General features: G+C 54.8%; 2 pseudogenes across 2 annotated transcripts in view; both read right to left on the minus strand.

Moving 5' to 3' along the window:
* The window catches only part of LOC307094820 (protein SET-like), a 671,772-nt pseudogene that overhangs the window by 281,194 nt on the left and 374,960 nt on the right, over positions 1 to 15,618 (minus strand). The window lies entirely within an intron of this gene.
* Positions 2,423 to 6,035, minus strand: LOC307095015 (neugrin-like; annotated as a pseudogene). The gene is made up of 2 exons: positions 6,004 to 6,035; positions 2,423 to 3,125 (listed from the first exon to the last, which is right to left on the minus strand). The product of its transcript is annotated as a neugrin-like (transcript).

Below are 15,618 nucleotides of genomic sequence, written 5' to 3' on the forward strand. Positions count from 1 at the left end.
CGAGGCGGACGTGGCTTCCCTGCAAGGCTTGGTCCCTGGGCTCATGTCCCGCCTCCAGGGAGTAACATCCCCTTCCCTGCAGGTAGAGGAAGTGGCCCAGTGGGCCCTGGTTATGCAGGTGACTCTAGACTATCACCAGCAGTTGGCCAACATCCTGCAGATGCTGCAGAGGAAGATGCTGATGCGATAAGAGCCTCCCGCAGGTGCGCAAACCACTCCCTCTGGCTCTCTGCCTCTCTGTCTCCCCCGTCCCATTGTCCCGTTCTTCTTTTTTAAAATAAATTTTTATTGATTTCAGAAAGGAAGGTAAAGGGGGAGAGAGAGAAACATCAATGATGAGAGAATCATTGGTTGCCTTTTGCACGACTCCCACTCGGGATCTAGCCTGCAACCCGGGCATGTGCCCTGATCGGAAATCGAACCATGACCTGTTGGTTCATAGGTCGATGCTCAACCACTGAGCCACACCAGCCCGGCTGCTCTAGACTTTTTTGAAAATGAGTGATATGCTATGGAGTGTGCGCAGTAACCCACAGCGTAAAGGTGAGGGGTAAACAAAAAACTACCCAAATGTTTGGCCAGGGTTGGATAACGGAAAATTGCTTTATGGAGGACTAGCATAATGAATAAATGTGGAGGGGTGGTAAATACTCTCATCATGATTAGTTTCAAAATGGCAAAATGTTGGCACTGAACATGGGCCTGCTAGCATATTTTAGTAGCACATCATTATATTTTATTACAAACATGCTGATGCACTAGGTACAAATATACTCAAGAAATTCATGATAAAATAGTAAAATAATGGAAGGTGGCAAGTTTTAGTCATTTTTTAAACTTTGATGTAAGTGTAATTGTCTTAAAATATACATTCAAAACTATATTTTTATTTCAGTGAGTAAGTGAGGGGGGATAGAGAGAGAGAAAGATGAATGATGAGAGAGAATCACTGATAGGCTGCCTCCTGCATGCACCACAATATGAATCCAGTCCACCACCTGAGAATATGTCCTGACCAGGAATTGATCAGTGACCTGTGGGGTCATAGGTTAACACTCAACCAATGAACCACGCTTGCCCAGCTCTCCTAAGATTTTCAGGGATCCCACGCAACCTGCAACCAGGGTAGCAATGAGCAGTGAAGCTCGTCCTGGCCTAACCCCTGAATCTGCGCTCAAGGCCTCCTTTCCTCTGAATGCCCAGTGAGCTCACAGCAGCCTCGCTTTGCCTCATTTATTTCCCACAATGTTTCTACAGAGTCAAAGGATCCTGCTTTTTCCTGTTCTATCTCTCTGCTGCTTCCTGTTCTATCATAAGGCCTACGTTTTTTCATTATCCCCAGTTTCAATTAATGTACCCTCAAAATCTTCTGAACTTGTGCAGTGAAATCTTTTCGAACATGAAGTAATGAACTCTAACACTGCAGACCAAGGTGAGGCCGACCTGCTCCAGCTGCTTCCTGTTCCTGAACACAGGTATGCCTGGACATCTTCTACACAACAGACCAAGGCATGATTTTGCTTAGAGGACCTGGGAGAAAACGTGTTGGTCTTCACTCAAATTGGTGTTGTTTAATCAAATCAATTTTAAAGCTCTTCTTTCTTTATTGATTTTTTAGAGAGAGAGTGAGACAGAGAAACATCCATGATGAGAGAGAATCATTGATCAGCTCTCTCCTGCATGCCCCCTACAGGGATGGAGCTCACCAACCTCGGCAAGTGCCCTGACCTGGAATCCAACTAGAGATACCTTGTTTCATGGGTCCATGCCCAACCACTGAGCCATGCCATGTGGGCAAACTATCTTTTTTATTGTTAGCTCTATTACAAATAGACCCAATTTCCCCATCCTCATCCCCCTTTGCCTCCCTCTACCCTGCCCCCACCATTTCTAGGCACTCAGCACATGATTGTCTATGTCCATGGACTATGCATATATGTATATACTTATTTTTTTGCTGCATTTCACTTTACTTTGCACAAAATGAATACAACCAATTGACTAAGCAGCTCCAGAACTGTTGGTGTTCATTAATCAAGAAGTAAACGATGTCAGAAGGAACACTTTTCAATTCCTCCCATGGACATATGATAAAGACAACAAACTCCTAACATATGTGACACAGGCTGGTTTTGACACATAGAAAGCCTAAGCAAGAAGGGTGAGTACTGAATATCCACATGGTCAGACCAGGAGCCATGCTCCAGGAGCTACACTACACCTAGACTGTTATTCACGCTGCCCACATATACATCTGCCCTGTGAAGTTCACTGTCCCTTGTCAGACTGAAATCCAAGCGGCTCCTTCCATTTTCAGGCTCATCATTTCCAAGGTGGACAATCCACACACAGAAATCCAGGCAGCTCCAATATGCTCGCTCAGCTGTATTTTACATGACACCTCCACCAGCCAGCCTCCAGTTCAAATTCTGTACAGGAAGTTCCCATTGTCGTCAAAGAACTCTCGCCCCCTCTGTACTACCTTGCTGCTGAAGTCCTGCTCACCCAGTTCTCTTGCCTTCAATGCTTCCAGCTCCTTCGCACTTGGCAATCCATCACTGTCAGAGCCTCTGGCGTCCTCACAACCACTGGTGGAGTACTTCTGCAGCTCTCTGTGCTGACCTTGGGCTGCAGCAACAGGCACAAAGCTTTCCTTCTCCAGGCTCTGGGCTCCTTTATTCCTTCCCTTCTGTCTCCTCGGGAGGTTTGTACTCTGAGTATTCAGTTCTGTCACCCTCAGAGCTGTGCTGTGACCTTGGCTTTGGGATGAGGCTTCAGCTCCTGACACAGGGCGGCCTGCAGAAAGCAGCTCCCAGGCATCCCCAGGGCCTGGAAGCTGGTGGAGCGAGTGGGCACGCCCAGCTTTCTGAAGGACCTTTTGATCCTGCTTCAGTTTCTTCTCCAATGTGGGCACAAACTTGCTTTTTAAAACCCTTCTGATCACATCGCTGCTAACATCCAAGCCTTCAGCCAATCTGGGAACTGACCAGGACTCTGGAAATTCTTCATGTAAATACCGGATCTGCTCCCTGGCTTCATGGTCAGTCCTGGGAGGGGCCCCTCAGGCCTCCATTTGCCTCTGAATTTTCTGGAACAGGATGGCTTTTTTCTGTTGTCTCAGGGCGCTGGGGGAGAGAACCAAAGGCAGAAGCCATGCGTGGGAGCAACATGGGTGGTTGAAGTGTCTCAGCTGAATCAGGGGGTGCCCAGCCCTTGTCTCTTTGTTAATGAAAAATGAGACAGAGGGCTGGAGACCCGGACACAGACTTTATTGGAGGAGAAGACCCCTGCTGGGCTGCCTCCCAAAGGAAGAGAGCACGTGTGCAGAGGTGAAGGCGCCTTTTAAGGGGAGGAAAGCTAAGGGATGGGGCTTAGGGTAGTCGGCACATGCTGATTGGTGGTTTCATGTAAGGCACATGATTAGGGACTTAGGATTCGGGGGTTAGGGTATTTGCAGGTGCTGATTGGTGGTTCAATGTACAGTCCATATAAGGTGCCTGGTTAGGTGCTCAGGAGTGTTTGGGCTGCAGGTGGAGTTTAGGACATTCTCCATCCATCAGTTGGGGGAATGGAGGATCTATCAGTTCACTGCCCCGGAAATCTAACACCCACAACAGCAGCCCCCGAGGAAGGTGAGCTTTCTAAACGGGCGATGAAATACGTCCCTGGTGAAGGGACCGTGGTTCCAAAGGAGCCCAACACCTGCCCCTGTGCCTCTGATGAGGGAAGAAGCAAGGCCCTGCTTCAGTCTGAGGGCCCAGGAAGGAGCCGGTACTGTTACCGAAAACTGGAGAACCAAGCTGCAGGCGCTAACCAGTCCGATCGGGGACTGGTCAAGCAGCTTCGGGCGCTAACCCATGCCGCCTGCCCAAGTCCGTGATCTATGATCGGGGCTTGGAGTGTGCTGCCGCCAAGCCCGATCAGGGACTTGGTCAGATAGCTGCAGGCGCTAACCAGTCCCCGATCGAGGCCTGTGGTTGGATCCCTCTATGAACTCTGATGAGGCGTATCCTCAGGACGGAGCCCTCCATGACCTCTGCCTGAAGCGGGACCTGTAGTTGGAGCCCTGCATGACCTCTGACTGAGGCTGGGCCCGTTGTTGGAACCCTCCATGACCTCTGACTGAAGATGAGCCTGTGGACGGAGCCTTCTGTGACGACTGACTGAGGCTGGGCTTTTGGATAGAGCCCTCCATGACCTCTGCCTGAGGCTGGGCCTGTGGATGGAGCCCTCTATGACCTCTGACTGAGGCCGGGCAAGTGGTTGGAGCCCTCCATGACCACTGTCTAAGGCTTGGCTTCTGGACATAGCCCTCTATAACCGCTGATTGAGGCTGGTCCTGTGAACAAAGGCCATTATGACCCTTGCCTGATGCCTGTCCTGTGAATGGAGCCATCTATGACCTCTGACTAGGGCTAGGACAGTGGGTGGAGCCCTCAATGACCTCTATCTAAGGCTGGGCCTGTGGATGGAGCCCCTCATAACCTTTAACTGAGGCTGTCTTGTGGATGGAGCCCTCTATGCCCTCTGCCTCAGACTTGTCCTGTGGATGGAGACCTCTGTGACCTCTGCCTGAGGCCTGGCCTGTGGACGGAGCCCTTTATGACCTCTGACTAAGTCTTGGCCTGTGGATGGAGCCCTCTATGACCTCTGATTGAGGCTGGGCATGAGGACGAAGCATTCTATGACCTCTGCCTGAGACCGGGTCTGTGGATGGAGCCCTCCATGACCTCTGACTGAGGCCAGGCCAGTGTTTGGAGTCCTCCATGACCTTTGTCTGAGGCTGAGCCTGTGGATGGAACCCCTATTGACCTCTGACTGAGGCTGTTCCTGTGTATGGATCCCTCTATGACCTCTGGCTTAGCCTGGGTTTGTGGACGGAACCGTCCATAACCTCGACCTGAGGCCAGGCCTGTGGTTGGAGCCCTGCATGACATCGGATTGAGCCTGAGCCTGGGGACAGAGGCCTCTATGACCTCTGCCTAAGGCTGGGCCTGTGGATGGAGCCATCCATCACCTCTGCCTGAGTATAGTCCTACGGATGGAGACCGCTATGACCTCTGACTGAGGCTGGGACTGTGGATGGAGCCCTCCATGATCTCTGCCTGAGGCCGGGCCTGTGGAGGGAGCCCACTGTGGCTTCTGACTAAGGCTTGGCTTGTGGACATAGCCCTCTATACCCTCTGATTGAGGCTGGCCCTGTCAACAATGCCCTCTATAACCTCTGATTGATGCTGGGCCTGTGGACAAAGCCCATTATTACCTATAACAGACACTGAGCCTGTGGATGGAGCCCTCTATGACCTGTGCCTGAGGCTGGAAATGTGGATGGAGCCCTCCATGACATCAGATTGAAGCTAGGCCTGTGGACGGAGTCCTCTATGACTTCTGCCTGAGGCTGGGACTGTGGGTGGAGCCCTCCATGTCCTCTGACTGATGCTGGGCCTGTGGATGGATCCCTCTATGAGCTCTAATCTTGGCCTTTGGACATAGCCCTCTATAACATCTGATTGATGCTGGGCTTGAGGACGGAGCTCTCCATGACCTCTGCCTACGCCTGGCCCTGTGAATGGAGCCCTATATCTCCTGTGACTGAGGCTGGGCCTGGGGATGGAGCCCTCTATGTGCTCTGCCTGATTCCTGGCCTGTTGATGGAGCCCTCTATGACATCTGACTGTGGCTGGGTGTTTGGAAGGAGCCCTCTATGACCTCTGCCTACGGCTGGCCCTGTGAATGGAGCCCTTCATGTCCTGTGACTGAGGCTGGGCCTGGGGGATGGAGCCCTCTATGTGCTCTGCCTGATTCCTGGCCTGTTGATGGAGCCCTCTATGACATCTGACTGTGGCTGGCTGTTTGGAAGGAGCCCTCTATGACCTCTGCCTAAGGCTGTGATTTTGGATGGAGCCCTCCATGACCTCTTCATGAGGCCAGACCTGAGGTTGGAGCCCTCTATGACCTCTGACTGAGGCCTATCCTCTGGACGGAACCCTCCATGACCACTACCTTAGGCCAGCCCTGTAGATGGAGCCCTCCATGACCTCTGACTGAGGCTGGGCCTGTGGTTAGAATGCTCTTTGACCTCTACCTGAGGCCAGTCCTGTGGATGGACCCCTCCATGACCTCTGCCTGAGGCCAGGCCAGTGTTTGGAGCCCTCCATGACCTATGTATGAGGCTGAGCATGTGGATGTAGCCCCTCTGACTGAGGCTGTTCCTGTGTATGGATCCCTCTATGACCTCTGGCTTAGCCTGGGTTTGTGGACGGAGTCTTCCATAACCTCGACCTGAGGCCAGGCCTGTGGTTGGAGCCCTCTATGACCTCTGACTGAGGATGGGAATGTGGATGGAGCTCTGCATGACATCGGATTGAGGCTGAGCCTGTGGACAGAGCCCTCTATGACCTCTGCCTGAGGCTGGGCATGTAGATAGAGCCCTCCATGTCCGCTGACTGTGGCTGAGCCTGTGGATGGAGCCCTCCATGATCTCTGCCTGAGGCCGAGCCTGTGGATGGAGCCCTCAATGACCTCTTTCTGAGGCTGGGCCTGTGGATGGAGCCCCTGAAGCCTCAGACTAAGGCTTGGCCTGTGGATGGAGCCCTCCATGACCTCTGATTGAGGCTGGGCCTGTTGACAGGGCACACTATGTCCTCTGATTGAGACTGGGCCTGTGGACAGAGTCCATTTTGACCTCTATCTGAGGCAGGGCCTGTTGTCGGAGCCCTCAATGACCTCTTACAGAGGTTGGTCCTGTGGACAGAGTTCTCTTTGACCTCTGCCTGAGGCTAGGACTGTGGATGGAGCCCCATGACGTCTGCCTGAGGGCGTACCTTTTGTTGGATGCTGCTATGACACCTGACTGAGGCCTAGCCTCTGGACGGAGCCCTCCATAACCTCTGACTTAGGCTGTACTTGTGAATGGAGCCCTCAATGACCTCTGACTGAGTCTGTACCTGTGGATGGGGTCCACCATGACCTCTGACTGAGGCTGGATCTGTGTACTGAGCCATCCATGACCTCTGCCTGAGGCCAGACCTGTGGATGGAGCCATCCATCACCTCTGCCTGAGTAGAGTCCTATGGATGGAGCCCTCCATGTCCTCTGACTGAGGCTGGGGCTGGGGATGGACTCCTCTATGACCTCTGCCTGAGAAAGTCCTGTGGATAGAGCCTTCTATGACCTCTGACTGAGGCCAGTCCAGTGGTTGAAGCACTCCATGTCCTCTTCCTGAGGATGGGCCTGTAGACAGAGCCCTCAATGACCTCTGACTGAGGCTGGTCCTGAGGTTGGAACCATCCATGACCTGTGAATAAAGCAGGGCCTGAGAACGGAGCCTTCTATGACCTCTGCCTGAGACCGGGTCTGTGGATGGAGCCTTCCATGTCCTCTGACTGTGGCTGGGACTATGGATGGAGCCCTCCATGAACTCTGCATGAGGCTGGGCCTATGGATGGAGCCCGCTGTGGCCTCTTACTAAGGCTTGGCTTGTGGACGTAGCCCTCTATAACCTCTGATTGAGGCTGGACCTGCGGACAAAGACCATTATGATCCCTGCCTGAGGCTTGGCCTGTGGATGGAACCCTCTCTGACCTCTGCCTGATGCCTGGCCTGAGGATGGAACCCTCTAGGACCTCTGACTGATGCCGGGACAGTGCGTGGAGCCCTCCATGACCTCTATCTGAGGCTGGGACTGTGGACAGAGCCTTCTATGACTAATGATTGAGGCTGGGCCTGCGGACAAAGACCATTATGATCCCTGCCTGAGGCTTGGCCTGTGGATGGAGCCCTCTCTGACGTCTGCCTGCGGCTTGGACTGTAGATTGAGCCCTCCATGACATCTGATTGAAGCTGGGTGATTGGAAGGAGCCCTCTATGACCTCTGCCTAAGGCTGCGACTGTGGATGGAGCCCTCCATGACCTCTTCATGAGGCCGGACCTGTGGTTGGAGCCCTCTATGACCTCTGACTGAGATTGGGCCTGTGGATGGAATAATCCATGTCCTCTGATTGAGACTGGGCCAGTGGAGGGAGCCTTCTATGAACTCTGACTGCGGATGGGCATGTGGTTGAAGCCCTCCATGACCTCTGACTGAGGGTGGGCCTGTGGATGGAGGCCTCTATGACGTCTGCCTGAGGATGGGCATGTAGATAGAGGCCTCCATGCCCTCTGATTGAGGCTGGGCCTGTGGATGGAGCCCTCTATGACCTCTGACTGAGGCTGGGTATGTGGAAGGAGCCCTCTAAGAGCTCTGACTAAGGCTTGGCTTGTGGACATAGCCCTCTATAACCTCTGATTGAGACTGGTCCTTTGGACACAGCCATCTATAACCTATGATTGAGGCTGGTCCTGTGTACAAAGGCCATTATGAGCCCTGCTTGAGGCTTGGCCTGTGGATGGAATCTTCTATGACCTCTGACTGAGGCCGGTCCAATGGTTGGAACACTCCATGACCTTTGTCTGAGGCTGGGCCTGTGGATGGAGCCCCTATTGACCTCTTACTATGGCTTTCCCTGGGGATGGGATTCTCTATGACCTCTGACTTAGGCTGGGCTTGTGATTGGAGACCTACATGACCTCGACTGAAGCTGGGCCTGAGGATGGAGCCCTCTATGAGCTCTGTCTAAGGCTTGGCCTTTGGACATAGCCCTCTATAACCTCTGATTGAGGCTGGGCCTGTGGACAGAGCCCTCTATAACCTCTGATTAAGGCTGGGCCTGTGGACAAAGCGCATTATGACCTCTGCCTGAGGCTGGGCCTGTGGACGGAGCTCTCCATGACCTCTGCCTGAGGGTGGCCCTGTGGATGGAGCACTCCATGACCTCTTACTGAGGGTGGGGCTGTGGATGGAGCCCTATATGACCTCTGCCTGACGTTGGGCCTGTGGATCGAGCCCTCCATGACCTCTGCCTGAGGCTGGGCCAGTGCATGGGCCCTTCATTTCCTCTGACTGAGGGTAGGCCTGTGGATGGAGCCCTCCATGACCTCTGCCTGAGGCTGGGCCTGCGGATGCAGCCCTCCATGACCTCTGACTGAGGTTGGGACAGTGAATGGAGCCCTCCATGACCTCTGTCTGAGGCTGGGCCTGGGGAAGGAGCTCTCCATGACCTCTGCCTGAGGCTGGGCCTGCGGATGCAGCCCTCCATGACCTCTGACTGAGGCTGGGACAGTGAATGGAGCCCTCCATGACCTCTGACTGCAGTTCGGTCTGTGGACGGAGGCCTCTATGATCTCTGACTGAGGCCGGGCTTGTAGATAGAGCCCTCTATGACCTCTGATTGAGGTCAGGCTTGTGGATGGAGCCCTCCATTACCTCTGACTGAGGCTGGGCCTGTGGATGCAGCCCTCCATAACCTCTGCCTGAGGATAGTTCTGCAGATAGAGCCCTCTATGACCTCTGACTGAGGCTGGGCCTGTGGATGGAGTCCTCTATGACCTCTGACTGAGGCTGGGCCTGTGGAGGGAGCCATCTATGACCTCTGACCGTGGATGGGCATGTGGACGGAGCCCTGCATCACCTCTGACTGAGGCTGTACCTGTTGATGGAGTCCTGTATGACCTCTGACTGACATCCAACCAGTGGTTAGAGCCCTCTATGACCACTACCTTAGGCTGGGACTGTGCATGGAGCCCTCCATTACATCTGATTAAGGCTGGGTTTGTGGATGGAGCCCTTCATGTCCTCTGACTGATGCTGGGCCTGTAGATGGAGCCCTCTATGAACTCTGCCTGATTCCTGTCCTGTTGATGGAGCTTCCTATGACATCTGAAGGACGCCGGGCCAGTGGTTGGAGACCTCTCTGATCTCTGGACAGAGCCTCCATGACCTGTGACTGAGGTTGGGCCTGTGGATGGAGCACTCCATGTCCTCCACTGAGACTGGGCCTGTGAATGGAGCCATCTATGACTTCTGACTGAGGCTGGGCCTGTGGATGGAGCAGCTCATGACCTCTGACTGAGGCGGTACCTGTTGATGGAGTCCTCTATGACCTCTGACTGAGGTCCGGCCAGTTGTTAGAGCCCTCTATGACCGCTATCTGAGGCTGGGACTGTGCATGGAGCCCTCCATTACATCTCATTAAGGCTGGGTTTGTGGACGGAGCCCACCATGGCCTCTGATTGAGGCTGGGGCTGTGGACAGAGTCCTCTATGACCTCTGCCTGAAGCTGGGAATGTGGATGGAGTCCTCGATGACATCTGATTGAGGCTGGGCCTGTGGACGGAGCCCTCTATAACATCTGACTGAGGCTGGGCCTGTGGATGGAGCCCTTCATGTCCACTGACTGATGCTGGGCCTGTAGATGGAGCCCTCTAAGAACTCTGTCTGATTCCTGGCCTGTTGATGGAGCTCCCTATGACATCTGACTGAGGCCGGGCCAGTGGTTGGAGCTATCCATGACCTCTGTCTGAGGCTAGGCCTGTGGACGGAGCCCTCTATTACCTCTGACTAAGGCTTCGCCTGTGGATGGAGCCCTCTATAACCTCTTATTGAGTCTGGGCCTGTGGATATAGCCATTTATAACCTCTGATTGAGACTGGGCCTGTGGACAAAGCCCATTATGACATTTACCTGAGGCTGGGCCTGTGGATGGAGCCCTTTATGACCTCCAACTGAGGCCTTGCCAGTAATGGGAGCCCTTTATGACCTCTGACTGAGACCTAGCTACTGGACGTAGCCCTCCATGACCTCTGCCTGAGGCCGGCCCTTAGATGAAGGCCTCCATGACCTCTGACTGAGGCTGGTCCTGTGGATGGACGCCACCATGACCTCTGCCTGAGGCTGGGCCTGTACATGGAGCCCTCTATGACCTCTGCTCTGATTCCTGGCCTGTTGATGGAGTGCTCTATCACATCTGACTGAGGCCGGGTCAGTGGTTGGAGCTCTCTCTGACCTCTGTCTGAGTCTGGGCCTGTGGACAGAGCCCTCTATGACCTCTGACTGACGCCTAGCCTCTGGACAGAGCCCTCCATGATCTCTGTCTGAAGCCGGGCCTGTAGATGGAGCCCTCCATGACCTCTGACTGAGGCTGGGCCTTTGAATAGAGCCCTCTATGACCTCTGACTGAGGCTTGGCCTGTGGATGGAGCCCTCCATGACCTCTGCCTGAGGCTGGGCCTTTGTATGGAGCCCTCTATGTTCTCTGACTGAGGCTTGTCCTGTGGATGGACCCCTCTATGTTCTCTGACTGAGGCTGGTCCTGTGGATGGACACCTCCATGACCTCTGCCTGAGACTGGGCCTGTGGACAGAGTTCTCCATGTTCCCTGACTGAGGCTGGGCTTGTGGATGGAACCCTCCATGACCTCTGCCTGAGGCCGGTCCTGGGGATGGATGCCTCCATTACCAGTGAATGACGGTGGGCCTGTGGATGGAGGCCTCTTTGACCTCTGACTGAGGCTGGACATGTGGTTGGAGCCCACCATGACCTCTGACTGAAGCTGGGCCTGTGGACTGAGCCCTCCATGACCTCTGCCCGAGGCCAGGCCTGTAAATGGAACCGTACATGACCTCTTCTTGAGTATAGGCCTGCAGATGGAGCCCTCTATGACCTGTGACTGAGGCTGGGTCTGTGGATGGAGCCCTCTATCACCTCAAACTGAGGCTGGGCCTGGGGACGGAGCTCTCCATGACCTTGGCCTGAGGCTAGCCCTATGGATGGAGCACTCCATGAACTCTCTCTGAGTATACACCTGCGGATGGAGCCCTCTATGATCTCTGACTGAGGCTGGACCTGTGGATGGAGCCTCTATGACCTATGACTGAGTTTGGGCCTGTGGACGGATCCCTCCATGTCCTCTGACTGAGGCTTGGCTTGTGGATACAGCCTTCTATGACCTCTGTCTGAGGCCGGGACTGTAGGTGGAGCCCTCCTTGACCTCTGACTGAGGCTGGGTCTGTAGATGGAGCTCTCCATGACCTCTGGCTCCATCTGCGCCTGCGGATGGAGCCTTCTATGACCTCTGACTGAGGCTTGACATGTGGATGGAACCCTCTATGACCTCTGCCTGAGGCCGGCTTCTTGGATGAAGCCCTCCATGACATTTGACTGAGGCTGGGCCTGCGGATGGAGCCCTCCATGACCTCTGACTGAGGCTTGGCCTGTGGTTGGAGCCCTCCATGACCCCTGACTGAGGTTGGGCCTGTGGATGGAGCACTACATGTCCTCTGACTGAGAATAGGCCTGTGGAGGGAGCTCTCTATGAACTCTGACTGAGGCTGGGCATGTGGACGGAGCCCTCCATGACCTCTGGGTGAGGCTGGGCCTGTTGACTGAGCCTTCCATAAACTCTGCCTGAGGCCGGTCCTCTGAATGGAGATTTCCATGTCCTCTGCCTGAGAGTAGGCCTGCAGATGGAGGCCTCTATTACCTCTGACTGAGACTGAGCCTGTGAATGGAGCCCTCTATGATCTTTGAATGAGGCCTGTCTGTGGACGAAGTTCATGACAACTGCCTGAGGCTGGGCCTGTGGATGGAGCCCTCCATGACCTCTGAATCAGGCTGGGCCTGTGGATGGAGCCCCTATTGACCTCTGATTGAGGCTGGGATCTGTGGATGGAATCCTCTATGACCTCTGACTGAGGCTGTTCCTGTGGTTGGAGCCTTCCATGACCTCTGACTGAGTCTGGGCCTCTGGATGAAGCCCTCCATGACCTCTGACTGAGGCTGGGCCTCTGGATGAAACCCTCCATGACCGATGCCTGAAGCCGGGCCTGTGCTTGGAGTGCTCTATGACCTCTGCCTGAGGTCGGGCCTGTTGATGGAGCCCTCTATGACCTCTGACTGAGGCTGGGCCTGTGGACTGAGCCCTCCATGAACGCTATCTGAATATACACTTGCGGAGGGAGCCCTCTATGATCTCTGACTCAGGCTGGACCTGTGGATGGAGCCTCTAAGACCTCTGACTGAGGCTGGGCCTGTGGATACAGCTCTCTATGACCTCTGTCTGAGGCCGGGCCTGTAGGTGGAGCCCTCCATGACCTCGGACTAGAGGCTGGGCCTGTGAATAGAGCCCTCTATGACCTCTGACTGAGGTTGGGCCTGTGGAAGGAGCTCTCCAAGCATCTGCCTGAGGCTGGGCCTGTGGATGTAGCCCTCTATGACCTCTGACTGAGGCTTGTCCTGTGGTTGGCGCCCTCCATGACCTCTGGCTCAAGCTAGGCCTGCGGACAGACCCTTCTATGACCTCTGACTGAGGCTTGGCATGTGGATGGAACCCACTATGATCTCTGCCTGAGGCCGGATTTTTGGATGAAGCCCTCCATGACATTTGACTGAGGCTAGGCCTTTGGATTGAGCCGACTATGACCTCTGCCTGAGGCCATGCCTGTGGATGGAGCGCTCTATGACCTCTGACTGAGGCTGGGCCTATGGATGGAGCCCCCTATGACCTCTGACTGAGGCCAGGACAGTGAATGGAGCCCTCCATGACCTCTGACTGCAGCTCGGTCTGTGGACGGAGGCCTCTATGATCTCTGACTGAGGCCGGGCTTGTAGATAGAGCCCTCTATGACCTCTGATTGAGGTCAGGCTTGTGGATGGAGCCCTCCATTACCTCTGACTGAGGCTGGGCCTGTGGATAGAGCCCTCCATAACCTCTGCCTGAGGATAGTTCTGCAGATAGAGCCCTCTATGACCTCTGACTGAGGCTGGGCCTGTGGATGGAGTCCTCTATGACCTCAGACTGAGACTAGGCCAGTGAATGGAGCCCTCCATGACCTCTGACTGCAGCTCGGTCTGTGGACGGAGGCCTCTATGATCTCTGACTGAGGCCGGGCTTGTAGATAGAGCCCTCTATGACCTCTGATTGAGGTCAGGCTTGTGGATGGAGCCCTCCATAACCTCTGCCTGAGGATAGTTCTGCGGATAGAGCCCTCTATGACCTCTGACTGAGGCTGGGCCTGTAGGTGGAGCCCTCTATGACTTCTGACTTAGGCCGGGCCAGTGAATGGAGCCCTCCATGACCTCTGACTGCAGCTCGGTCTGTGGGCGGAGGCCTCTATGATCTCTCTGAGGCCGGGCTTGTAGATGGAGCCCTCTATGACCTCTGATTGAGGTCAGGCTTGTGCATGGAGCCCTCCATTACCTCTGACTGAGGCTGGGCCTGTGGATGGACCTCTCCATGACCTCTGCCTGAGGCTGGGCCTGCGGATCGAGCCCTCCATGACCTCTTAATGAGACTGGGCCTGTGGATGTAGTCCTCTATAACATCTGCCTGAGGCCAGGCCTCTGGACGGAGCCCTCCATGACATCTGACTGAGATTGGGCCTGTGGATGGAATAATCCATGTCCTCTGATTGAGCCTGGGCCGGTGGAGGGAGCCTTCTATGAACTCTGACCGCGGATGGGCATGTGGACGGAGCCCTCCATGACCTCTCACTGAGGCTGGTTTTTTGGTTGAAGCCCTCCATTACCTCTGACTGAGGGTGGGCCTGTGGATGGAGGCCTCTATCACCTCAGACTGAGTCTGGGCATGTGGATGGAGCCCTCCATGACCTCTGTGTGAGGCTGGGCCTGTTGACTGAGCATTCCATGACCTCTGTCTGAGGCCGGTCCTGTGGATGGAGCTCTCAATGTCCTCTGCCTGAGAATAGGCCTGCAGATGGAGGCCTCTATTACCTCTGACTGAGGCTGAGCCTTTGAATGAAGCCCTGTGATTGAGGCTTGGTCTGTGGAAGGAGTTCTCCATGACATCTACCTGAGGCTGGGCCTGTGGATGGAGCCCTCCATGTCCTCTGACTGAGGCTGGGCCTGTGGATGTAGCCCTCCATGACCTCTGAATGAGGCTGGGTCTGTGGATAGAGCCCTCTATACACTGCCTGAGGCCTGGCCTGTGGATGGAACCCTCTATGAACTCTGACTGAGGACAGACCAGTTGTTGGAGCCCTTTATGACCTCTGTCTGAGGCTGGGCCTGTGTATGGAGCCCCTATTGCCCTCTGATTGAGGCTGGGATCTGTGGATGGAATCCTCTATGACCTCTGACTGAGGCTGTTCCTGTGGTTGGAGCCTTCCATGACCTCTCACTGAGGCTGGGCCTCTGGATGAAGCCCTCCATGACCTCTATCTGAGTATACGCCTGCAGAGGGAACCCTCCATGACCTCTGCCTGAGACTGGGCCTGTGGACAGAGCTTTCCATGTTCATTGACTGAGGCTGGGCTTATAGATGGAGTCCTCCATGACCTCTGTGTGAGGCTGGGCCCTCCATGACTTCCGCCCGAGGCCAGGCCTGTGGATGGAGCCATCCATGACATCTGATTGAAGCTGGGTGTTTGGAAGGAGCCCTCTATGACCTCTGCCTAAGGCTGGGACTGTGGATGGAGCCCTCCATGACCTCTTCATGAGGCCGGACCTGTGGTTGGAGCCCTCTATGACCTCTGACTGTGGCCTATCCTCTGGACGGAATCCTCCATGACCTCTGCCTTAGGCCGGGCCTGTAGATGGAGCCCTCCGTGACCTGTGACTGAGGCTGGGCCTGTGGTTGGAACGCTCTTTGACCTCTGCCTGAAGCCAGTCCTGTGGATGGACCCCTCCATGAACTCTGCCTGATGCTGGGCCTGTACACGGAGCCCTCCATGATCTCTTACTGAGGCTGGTGCTGTGGATGGAGCCCTCTATGACCTCTGCATG

The sequence above is a fragment of the Cnephaeus nilssonii genome (genome assembly GCF_951640355.1).
Source record: "Cnephaeus nilssonii genome assembly, chromosome: 24".
Classification (NCBI taxonomy): Eukaryota; Metazoa; Chordata; class Mammalia; order Chiroptera; family Vespertilionidae; genus Cnephaeus; species Cnephaeus nilssonii.